Source organism: Eulemur rufifrons, chromosome 18 (genome assembly GCF_041146395.1).
Source record: "Eulemur rufifrons isolate Redbay chromosome 18, OSU_ERuf_1, whole genome shotgun sequence".
NCBI lineage: Eukaryota > Metazoa > Chordata > Mammalia > Primates > Lemuridae > Eulemur > Eulemur rufifrons.
Window position 1 is genome coordinate 39,352,475 of NC_091000.1, and position 12,233 is coordinate 39,364,707.

Here is a 12,233-nt window from a genome sequence, read left to right on the forward strand (position 1 = left end):
AGGTTCAGTACTATTAACCCCATTTCACAGATGAGGACTATGAGGCCCAAGTAATTTGCCCAAAACCAGATGGCTAATGACTGACGTAACAAGTATTTCAATTCAGGCAGACTGGCCCCAGCCCAGTCACACCTGATCATTAGGCTTTAGCTGCCCCTTTGTTGATGTGTGAGCCATTATTGATGCAAGGTGCAAGCAGGAATTAACTTCAGAAATAAGGACTCACCGGAGGAAAATAATCCGAGGAGGAATGGAAGGGTTTGTGTCCCTGAGTCAGAGGGATATCTACTTTCCCAGCAGTTGGGAAGGATAACCTGTACTTAGAAGAGGTGAAAAGAAGAAAGAGAGAAATACCTGTTCAGTGTTCTCTCTAAGAGAAAGGAGGTCCAGCTGGGCAAGGTGGTGACTGAGAGGAGGGAATTAAGAGAGACAGATAAGAAGGAGAAGATAGTTTCAAAAAGCCAGTGCATCCATACGTTAACCAGTTAATAGGAGGACTATTTGGAAGACTACCTACCATTTCTTAGCTCTCCAATACATACAAATATACAAGAAATATTTATTTATTGACATCTCTGCATAAGAGACACAGTGCTAGATGTTGATGATAAAATGGTGGACGAAATAAACATAGACCCTATCTTGTGGTCTCAAGGTCTAGTTGGGGAAATAGGTATTCATCAGAGTGTAAAATCATCACACAAAAATGTAAAGCTGAAAGTGCAACAAGTTTCAAAAGAGACATAAGGAGCTAAGAGCTCTCTGATAGGTATATTTGACCTGCTTATCATGCTGAGAGACTATTTCCCTAAGGCAGTGAGTCTCTGACTTCTAAATGCCAAGTTAATTAAGCAAGGAAATAAATCCCCCAAACTTTATGTTGGAAAATTTATATCTACAAAGAATTTTATCAATGGAAGCTAAGTGTATTTTAACATTAAATCTGTTTTAGCAATGGGAAGTGAAGAATACTGAAGCAATTTCTGAAGAACATAAAATGTCAATCTGAAGAATTCAAATCAAATTCTCTCTCTCTCATTTTTAAGTATTTATCCCTTTATGTATTGGCATATCTATCTATACAAGTGCTTATCAAAAGTAGGTAGGTATGCACATTCTTTGGCAAGTTTTATAATTGCAGACTGTGTGTCTCACCCCAAGAGGTTATTTGGCCTTAGTGTCTGGAGCAGAGTCCTGGAGTCTGCACTGTCACGAGGGACCCCAGAAGATGCTGATGAAGGAAACTCTAGCACCACAATTGGACAAAGAGGGCCGGTGTTTCTTATAATTGTATTACATATTTGTATTTTTCCACTATGCTTATTTAAATATAATCTTCATATTATAATATATTATTAATATCAATATCTTCATGGTATATATTAATAGCATAACAGATAATCCACTTACCAGAAGGCAATATCTACATCTTCTATATGCTTTCTCTGTTTCAAGTAAACTTATTTAAGTAATCGGCATCTCTAAATGAAACAATTTTTTTTTAATCAGGTTGGGATGTGCTAGCAGACCATGAATAAGATAAATGAATCAGTCAAAAGCCTTATTACAGCTATTTTTTATACTGCCACAAAATAGAAGGAATCACAAAAAGATGCCAGAGGACAGAGTTGCCAGAAGATGTCAGATTCTATATCATTTGCTCTTAGTTATTAGTGTTGAGAAAAGAACTCATGATGATAAGGAAAGTGTAGAATGAATCCCAGCAAATGAAATTTATATTCAAGTGTTGTCTACATGTTAAATGATTACATTTAAAGGTCTTACTAATTATTTCTAATGATTTAAAAAAAAAATCATAAATGCATTACCCGTTCATAATACGGTTTTCAGACACTTAGGAGGTTCTGCTGCTAAAATTAAAAAATAGAACCAAAACCTAAAGTCCATCCCTTATAAAATATATATAAAATATATAAAATATCCTGGCTGAAGTGCCTAACATCCCATAGTTTAGAGGCTGATCTCTCAGTTTCACTTTTCTGTTTCATCTGTTCTTACACAGCAGGCTACCTCAGTATGAATTGCCTCTGAAGCTTTCCTGAGCGTGGGTTATGATGGAGGGGGAGACAGGATAAAACACCCAAGAGAAAATTCACATACTTTACCTTTTAAACTTTTAAGGAGACATGGATGGTGGAAAGAAAGCCTGTGAAGAGAATGGACAAACGCTAACATAAATATCTTGAACAGAAATAGTGTCATCATGGGGCCAAAGGGACTGAAATTGAGATTATAGACTGAATTTAAGGGAATATGAAATAGCAGGAGCGACAAATAAATAGGGCTCAGAAGCAAAGTTTCTCTCTCTCCTTTTGAATATGCGATTTGAATTATGTCTGGAGTTGTTTGGATTAGTAGTTTGAATTAGAAAGGAGACAAGGGTAACGTAAAAGCCGTCTGATAGGGGCATGGGGACGGGGTGTAGGGGCTTGAAGGAGAGAGGCGTGTCATAGGCAGGAATGGTGAGGGCAGCGTGACAGAATCACGCGGGGGCACTTGAGTCCTATCCCCATCGACTAAGGAAGGCTCTGGGGCAGGGAGAATCCTGTCAACTGCGTACTTATGAAGGGCCTTATGTGATTCTGGACTCCCCGGTTCAAAAGAGATAATCTAGGCTGTAGAGTTTGGGGGAATGAATTATGTAGATGGGACAGTAAAATTCCTGTTTGTTTAAAGAGGTGCCATAAATTATATGGGTAATGGATTGAATTCACTTTCCCAGAACCACCTTCTAAAATAAATTTTGTATGCTATATTTTATTTTCATTACTCAATAAGATTCATTTAAAAAAATTCAAAAAGAAAGATGATGAAGAAAAAAAATCAATATAGCTTGCATGGCATCAATATAGTTAGTTGACTTCTGGATATATTTCCTCCTAGTCTTTTTGCATTGTCATGTTTAAAAAATATATGGTTATAACATACCTACAGCTTTAAATCTTGTGTTTAAAATAAATATTATTTTCACAGTAAACATTTTCCATGTTATTATATAGTTTTCCAGTAATGATTTTAGCAGTGATATAATATTTGAATTATCATTATTTATAGGTATCATATTTATGGATTAAACCCGAGGTCACATATGAAGTTTAAACACTACTTGTAATTTATGCTATTTTATGGCCTTCCCTACTTTTCTTTTTTTTTTTTTTTCGGTGACAGAGTCTTGCTCTGTTTCCCCGGGCTAGAGTGCCGTGGCGTCAGCCTAGCTCACAGCAACCTCAAATTCCTGAGCTTAGGCGATCCTCCTGCCTCAGCCTCCCGAGTGGCTGGGACTACAGGCATGCGCCACCATGCCCGGCTAATTTTTTTATATATATTTTTAGCTGTCCATACAATTTCTTTCTATTTTTAGTAGAGACAGGGTCTTGCTCTTGCTCAGGCTGGTCTCGAACTCCTGAGCTCAAATGATCTGCCCGCCTCGGCCTCCCAGAGAGCTAGGATTACAGGCGTGAGCCACTGCGCCCGGCCCCTGCTTTTCTTTATGTGCCTGGATGTCCCGTCTCCCCTCTTTCCTACCTTCTTTCTTTCCTTCCTTCTTCCTTCATTCCCTTCCTCTTTCCTGACTAGAAGCTCTATGTCGTCCTTGCTACCATAGGATGAAGCAGAGCAATTCAAAGAACTCTGTAAAATACAGGCACCTGCATCCTCTACATACATACAAGCTATCACTAAACCCTCTTTCTAAAGCGAACACATAAATATCCAATAGTAACATTCACCAAGAAATGTCTTTCTAGGCTAGTCAAATATTAAGGAATTAACATGATTAACTAAATTAAATGGTCCCTTCCCACATGAACAAAATGTTATAGACACGGCCTGAGAGCAGAAATTTCATGGTGCCCTCTAGGCCAAAAGCAGCACCTAAAAGTACCATTTATGTAGTTGAGCTAAACAACTTAAAAATCATTTATGTCCTGAAAACTTAAGAGCTACCTGAAAAAATAATACATATAAATTTTAAAAATGTAATATTATTTTATTTTTAAATGAACACAACTCATACCAATGGGCTGTAGGTGTGACTGTTGGCCCGTGCACAACTTCTCACATCTTGAAATCAATTTGAACCCTGCCACTCTCATTTCCTGCTCCTCACTGGCTTTTCACATGGCAATTGTTTTTGTTATCACAGCAACCTCTTCATAAACCAGGCTTCATAAAGATATGAGGCCACTGAAAGTCATGTAGCACAACTTCATGTTGACACTGTGAACTAATTCAAGCTGTACTTTGTGCAGGGTCTAACAGATGTAAAGCATTGGCATCCAACAGGTATCGAGCATGTCTGTGCTTTCCTCCAAAATTCCAAATATCTTACAAGCACTCATGTGAATTTGCTGTGGTGGCCTCAGGTGCCTCAGGGCAAAATTTGGGAACCATGGGCTTAGCATCATCTGAAATTTTTAATTCGTTCTTTATGTTTCATAATATAGACATAATAAAAGCATTATATATTATGAATATGCATAAATAACCCTTTTTTTTTCAGTGGGGTCAAATCAAATTCTAAATTGCTAGATTTTACTATTATTTATGATAACATATATACCACTTTTTAAAATTAAGTAATGGCCCTATGATATAAAGTACTATATATGATTTTATTTTTTCAGTTGGGGAAAGTTATGTGATTTGATTGACTTTTAGTGTCAGATATCCATGGTGATTTTAATCCATACCTCTTATTTTATAGTCGAGGGAACTGAGGCTCAGAGAGATTAAATGATACTTGCAAATCATATAGCAAGTGAACCACAGATTCAAGATAGTGCTCCAGATCTTCCAAGACCAATGTCTATGCATTACTCAGCAATAAGGCCCTGTATAGAATACAGGTCTCCACAGTTCCTCCTGAACTATACTACTCAATAGAAGCAGTATTGTGGTAGTTAAATATTGAAATTGGCTTCCACGGAAACTTATGTTGTTTTCTTGCCTAGAGTTTTTAAGAACAAGGTTAATTAAGTACCATTCACTTAAAGTAAACCATTATAGGAGTAAATCTACTTAAAACCTGCCATCTAGAAGGAGAAATTTTCTCCTGGTGCAACTCTTCTTCTTTACAAAGTTGTTTATTGTATTGCTCACCATGTTCATCTAAGTGCAGATGTTGGAAATACCCCTTCTGTTTTCATTGTTTATTCTTGCCTCAGGGCTTCCATTGGTAGGGAAGATCTTAGGTTTTGCAATCTCTAGCTCTGATAATCTCATCACCGACAAGCTAAGGGAGAAAAAAACTCACTGTGAAATTTCAGAGGCTGCAGTTCTTTTCCTGGAAAAGTCTCTCTTTAATGGGTGTACTGAACAAACTAACAGTAGCTAAATTGTAGTATAAAGCAAAGGGATGTGTGATGCCATTTCTCTTAAGCCATCACCAATTCCTTCCCTCCCTGTACACACATGCCCTTCTCCCAGTCACAGGAGAGTATCTCCCTCGTCTCCGTTTGTATACAGGCTGACCTTAGTAACTTGTTTCACCAAAGGAATGCAGCAGAATAGATGTTCTGGAACTTGGGAGGTCATGAGAAGACTTTTAGCTTCTGCCTGGGTTGAAGAGAACACTCTGTTTTAGAAGGTTCTGTCTTTGGAAAGGCAAAATCCATGTAATACATCCTACTACTCTGAGATGGCCATGGACAGAGAGAGGGAAGTATGAGCCAGCCTCCAGCTACTATAGCCAACCTAGCCCAGGATCCAGACATGTGAGTGAAGCTACCGTCATAGAAGAGAATCCTACAGCCCCAGACTCTCCAGTTGATGCTGGATGGATCAGAGATGAACCACCTAAATAAGGCTTTCCTGAACTCTGACCCACAATGAGCAACATAAAATAAATGTTTCAAGCCATTGAGTTTTTGGGTGCTTTGTTAGGCAATAATAAGAAAGCAGAGTGGGATGATCACATGCTCTTTTAATGTCACATTGAAGCATCAGCTTAGGAGCCTAAAGATCAATTAGTTGACTTGCCAAGTAAAGGTAACTTATTCAGTTTGATGTGCTATTTACTACTGATTAGAGTCCAGTCTCTTTAAAGTTTGATGCAAACTTACAGAAAATTGTCAAGTTTGAGTCTTGCCCAGCAGAGAGGCAAATGACTTCTGCCTAGTGGAAAATGTAAGTCCATGAGTTACGGCTTTACTGCACAGCAAGATACCTTCCAGTTTTACACTATTGCATCAGTCTTACCCAGAATTCTTTCTCTCACTGACGATATGTGCATTCACCTTTGGGATCCAACTTTGAACCTGCCTTGTGGTTGTACGGCGGCTTCCCTTGTTAATCAACCAAATAAATCTTTGACGTATACATACCGTATATTTTGTTGAGAATGTCTTTAAATTTGAAAATTACTCTTTGTCATTTGCAAATGATTGTTCTTCCCCACTAGGTATCACATATCCCAGCTAAGAGCAATGTAGAAGTATACTTCAAAGAGAAAGTGGTATACCAGTGCTGGATAGAGCCAAGAAGACCTTCTAGCAAGTTTACATTAAGTTGGATTACCTCCCCACAAAGCATTTCCTTGATTCTTCACACACACAACACTCAAAAAAAAAAAAAAAAAAAAACCCCAGGCCGGGCGCGGTGGCTCACGCCTGTAATCCTAGCACTCTGGGAGGCCGAGGTGGGTGGATCGCTCGAGGTCAGGAGTTCGAGACCAGCCTGAGCAAGAGCGAGACCCCGTCTCCACTAAAAATAGAAAGACATTATATGGACAACTAAAAATCTATATAGAAAAAATTAGCCGGGCATAGTGGCACATGCCTGTAGTCCCAGCTACTCGGGAGGCTGAGGCAGTAGGATCGCTTAAGCCGAGGAGTCTGAGGTTGCTGTGAGCTAAGCTGACGCCACGGCACTCACTCTAGCCTGGGCAACAAAGTGAGACTCTGTCTCAACAAAAAAAAAAAAAAAAAAAAAACCAAAAAAAAACCACCCCAACCAAACAAAAATGATCATTCCTCTTTGGGGCCCCAAATCGGCTATCAGAGTCCACCAGGAAATCTCAAACTGTTCATGTACTTCTTTATTTAAAAGTCAGTATAATATTAACAGACCAGAGACAATCAGTGGCAGGTTTGTGTGTAATTCATCTTTATATGAATGATGTCGAGCAGAGAGCCTATAACAAATTAAACTCTCAATAAAGATTTCTTTATAGAAGTAGTGGGTAATAAAATGTGAGAAGAATTTTATGGAATTCTTTTGTACAATAAAAGAATAGTGAGTTGTGATCTAAATCCTATTTGCCTTGTTCATTTCATGTTTTGAAATTTTTACATTGAATAAGCCATTTCACCATCTCCAAAATGATATATGAAAATTATCTATAAATCTTTCAGTTCTCTTCTCTCAGGAGATACCAACAGTAATTTAGCATGAGAAAGAACTTTGATTTTACTTTTACTCTTGTGAAAAATATTAAAATTAAAATTTGTTTTGAGTATATGATTCAAAAATGTTTATCAGATTACATTTCTATATGCTATGAGGATAAACACTTATTAAATAAATTGAAATTTCTAAAAGGGTGTATGTTTCCTCTTTAGCCATGGGTCTTCTGTGCATGTTTCAGATAATCAAATGAAAATTTGCATTGATTAAATTCTGAATTCCACATAAAAATGTCCCTTCCTTTGTTCTTACTTAAAATTCGGACTGTGAATCATTTGCATTTAAATGCTCTTTCAGATTTGGTTTCTTACCAGTATCAATATTCATTTGGATGATTGCTCAAAGATAAAAATCTCAGCAAAATGCTGTATATGTTGCTTACAATCTGGCTTAATTACTTTGAATCTGCAATTAAAAATTCAAAACAAACATGAAGACCCCAAATCCATAGAAATAAAAATCATAGCAAGTGATATTTATACTCAGTTTAGAATTTAGCATACATTTTATTTTGAATGACTAGTTGCTTTTCTTGAATAAGACACCTGTCTTCATAACATATTGCACACAAAAATTTTAAGAAATCTAGCCTATCAGCTTTGTGAAATTCACTATTTGGTGACCATTACTTGCCCATTCACACTTTACCGGACCATTCACTATGAATGGACCATGTTTAGGTCAGGGAAGGAAGTAAAAGTGTTGCTTTTTTATCAGAACAAACTTGATTCAATTGTCTAGGTTTTTTTTTTTAATTGAGCTTTTAAAAATGAAGATTATTTAAAAAGAATACATTTATATAAACTGGTCTCTTTTTTTTCCTATGTCTACTTGACATATCTGTTCAGATATTAACTCCCATTACTCCTTCTCCTACCTGTAAGGAAAAGTAGGCACAGATCCAATCAGAAATATGTGGACGACATATTGAGAATCTATATTATAACCCAGTGGTCGTTAGGATATCTAGGTTCCATAATTTTTGCTACAAGGCAGTGTTATTGAATGAAACTTTGAACAGAATTTCTGTAAGAGGAATAAGCTTAAGGATAAATAATCACTAAATTACTGAACACAAAGCAAGACAGAATCAGTTTCAAATATATTAAACACCATAACTAAGTGTTCAGCTAGTTTGATTACTAATATTTCCTACCTATGGACTTATTAGGCTTTGTTTGTTCAGCCTAAGAAGTACATTTTATTAGTTCCTTTGAGCTTTTCTTCATTCCTGGAGTTTAGAAAACTCCTCCACGTGAGCTTGGCGCCCTGGCTCTTTGGTCCTACACGCTTCCTCCCTGCCTCAGACGTCTTCCTTTTAGCTGCTGTCCTGAATTACGGGTTTGCTTCTTTTTTCTTTCTGGAATCAGCTTCCACATTCAAGCAGCACTACACGACTTTGCTCTATTTGTGATTTAAGTCAGGGTGCTATGGCCTAAAGGCTATTTAATGATCTCTCAGGAAAACCCGACATTAATGAGAAAAAAAAACTAGCTTTCTGACAGAGTGAAACCAGGAGGAGTCCCCCCAGAAATCCAAACAAACTAATTCTCTTGTGCTTTTCTTCCTCCTATTTTAATTTCCCCATAGCCAAAAAAAAGTCACCACTTCAATCGTTGCTGTCCTGGGCCCACTGAAATTTTATACTGAACACTCGATGCGGGCTCTATGATAGTCAAGACTCCATGTGACCTGAGATATTTACCTTATTGTGGAAGAAGCTTCTTGCCTTTCCCTTTACTCAATTTAATCCTTGCGGTCAAGGTTTAATGTAATGTGAACTTGGCTTAAGAAAAAATATAAAAATACCTCACTCTCATTCCCCGCTAGAATTTATGCAAAGGAAATAACTGGACAAGAGTACTGGAGATATATACAAGATTGTTTATCACAGTTTTGTCTGTAACAATTATAACTAATCGGAAGATAATCATACAGTTTAGGATGAAGCAACTATTAAAGAAATGATGTATGTTTATATTCAAAGAAATGGAAAGATGTCTGCAATATATTGTAAGTTTAAGAAAATTAAAAAGCAGGTTACAAATTAGTTAGAAGTTGAGATTTTGCACCAATATGTTGATGATTATTATCCTGAATGATAACATTCTATACCTATACCATCCAGGGCATACACTGTCCACATGTGGCTATAGTCATCCCTTAGCATCCATGGGAGATTGGTTCTAGCACCCCACGAATACCAAAATCCATACATATTCAAGTCCTGCAGTCAGCCAAGCAGAAGCAAGAATATGAAAAGTCAGCCCTTCATATAGGCCGTTTCACATCTGCAAATACTGTATTTTCCATTTGCATTTGGTTGAAAAAATCAGTGTATAAGTGGACCCTTGCAAGTCAAACCCATGTTGTTCAAGGGTCAAATGCATTTGCTTCATATTCAAATCAACTAAGAATAAAATTTAAAGTTTCAGTTCTTCACTTGCACTAGCCACATTTGCGAGTGCTCAATAGATAACACATGTCTACCGTATTGGACAGCACAGATATAGAACATTTTTATTATGGTGGAAAGTTCTATTGGATGGCATTATTTTAGATAATGCATATTTCTTCTTCACTCTTTTTTGTTTTCTCTAACATTTTACAATGGTTAAAAATCACTTTTATAATCAAAATAACAATTAAACTATTTATACCTTGGGAGGAAGCTTCTTTGCTTCTAAAATGAATTTAGACTGAAGGAAATCCAAACCACGATTTACTTTATCTCATAAATAGTTATCATAAATACTAATGTTATTGAAATTTCTTCATTCTAGCTATCTAAAAAGTCTGAATTGTTGAGTTTTTCCACAGGTCCTTTACTGCACAGTCTTGTTGGGAACATCTATTCAAGGAGAAGTTGAAAATTACTTTTTTGGCAATTAATCTTTGGCTGTATTCCTTTTATATTTCTGTGCATTGAGGAATGGTCAATAGAGTGGGGGAAATGGTATTAGAGCTATGTTTTAAATATTTTAGGAGATTTGTCAAATATCAACTAATATCAGAGGCTCCAATATTGGAGGCCCACAGTCGGGCTGCTATCTATTTATCTATCTATCTATGATCTCATTTATTTTGGTCTGCACACAAGGTATTTTGACTTTTTAAAAATAAATTGCCTTCATTTAAAATTAAGAAGATTTTTAACAGTATGGATTTTGCTTGTCTTAAAAAATCATATTTAATAATAATGGATCCAGATTTTTACAGGGCAGCTCCGTGGAATCTGAAAAGCAGTCTGCTCTTTTCAGCTAAGGCATGAGCTTTTGTCCTTTTCAAGGTGTTCCAGTGCCCACCATTCTCTATTGTCTCCTATAACCTAGCATGCTGGTATGTTTATGTCACTGGCCCTAATGTAGCCATCCAGGGTGAGTATGTTCCTGATTTGAAGGGCAGTCAGCACATGTTCTGATTGGATATGGGATTGCCTGGGGAACTGAACTATGTGATACAAGAGAAATCAGGTGCCAATAATCCCGTCCTATCTAATTTTGATTAATTAGTATTTCACCACCACTTCCACGAACTTCTGTCAGTGTCATGATTGGGTTTATGGACATTAATCAGAGTGGTTCGTTACTACAGTACATAGTTTATGCATATTAAAAGATATTAGTTAGACCGTAATGCCCCAAAGTGTCATGAGTTAATTGTCAAAACTATCCTTGATAATATGACACACAATAACGTGACTTTAATTTCAATGGATCAGTTTCTTACCCAATTCTGTAGTTTATTAAAACACATTAGTCAAAGAGGTCATTTACTCTTTTGCGGTTGCTGACCAGATGTCTATGGAACTGTGAATCTTTTAAGACACATACGTGTTCAGAAGGGAGTGAGACAAATATTCGCATATGGCTGAGATGCTTTTGAAAGGCAATTCTAAAGGAGGCCAAGTATTTTGTGTTATCAGTGTCAGTGAAATCAAGTGACTTCTCCAAAGCACTTACTCTGAAGGACAACATTCATGTGTTTTCTTGGATATTTGTTTTTGCGGTTGCTGCTTATAGACTCTCCTGTTCTTCTAAAGTTATAACTTACTGGGATATAGTTCAAATATATTAAGAAGCATGGAACCTGTTGCATAAAACACATATGTGAGCAGAGGATATATCCCTAAGGTAAAAAATATCTACAAAAATATTTTAAGTTAGAACTGTGTAGAACATCTTGGATATTTTAGTTCTGTTTACTTTTGTTTCTTGGTAATTGAAAAGCCCACGCTGCTTTGTTTTATGTTCTTGTGGGTGTAATTCTACATTAACTGAAGCTTAATTTCAGTTTACACTGTGTAAAGATGCCTTACAAATGCAATACTATTAGGGTGTGGGAAAGCCTCAAAGGATTGAAAACTCCATCATCCTGAGAGGAGCCTTTAATTAATATTTTGGAGAATGTTTACCTTTTTCAACAGCTAAACGTATGTCTTACTTTTTAGTAGAGAAATCTATTTTTTTTTTTTTGTATATTTCAGAGAAAGCGAACCTATACGACCATCCTCATTTCAGAAATGACAATGCATAGAGGGAAAGTCATTTGTGCAAAGCCCCAGCACAGGGTGGTCAAGGAAAGACTTAGGTTTTCAGTTTCAGGCTTTTGTTTTCCTAACTTGGTAGGCAGTACCCCTCCTCTAAAATTGAACAAGGGGAAGAGAGACGGGCTGTAAACTTCTAGAAGGAAAAGTTTCTAGGAGGAATCCCAAGGAAGCAGACCCTGCAGCTTTGTTAACTGACTCCACTATCTAGTTTTGCTCCTACTCATTAACTCAGCCTGGCAGGCTCAAGGCATTAGCAGAC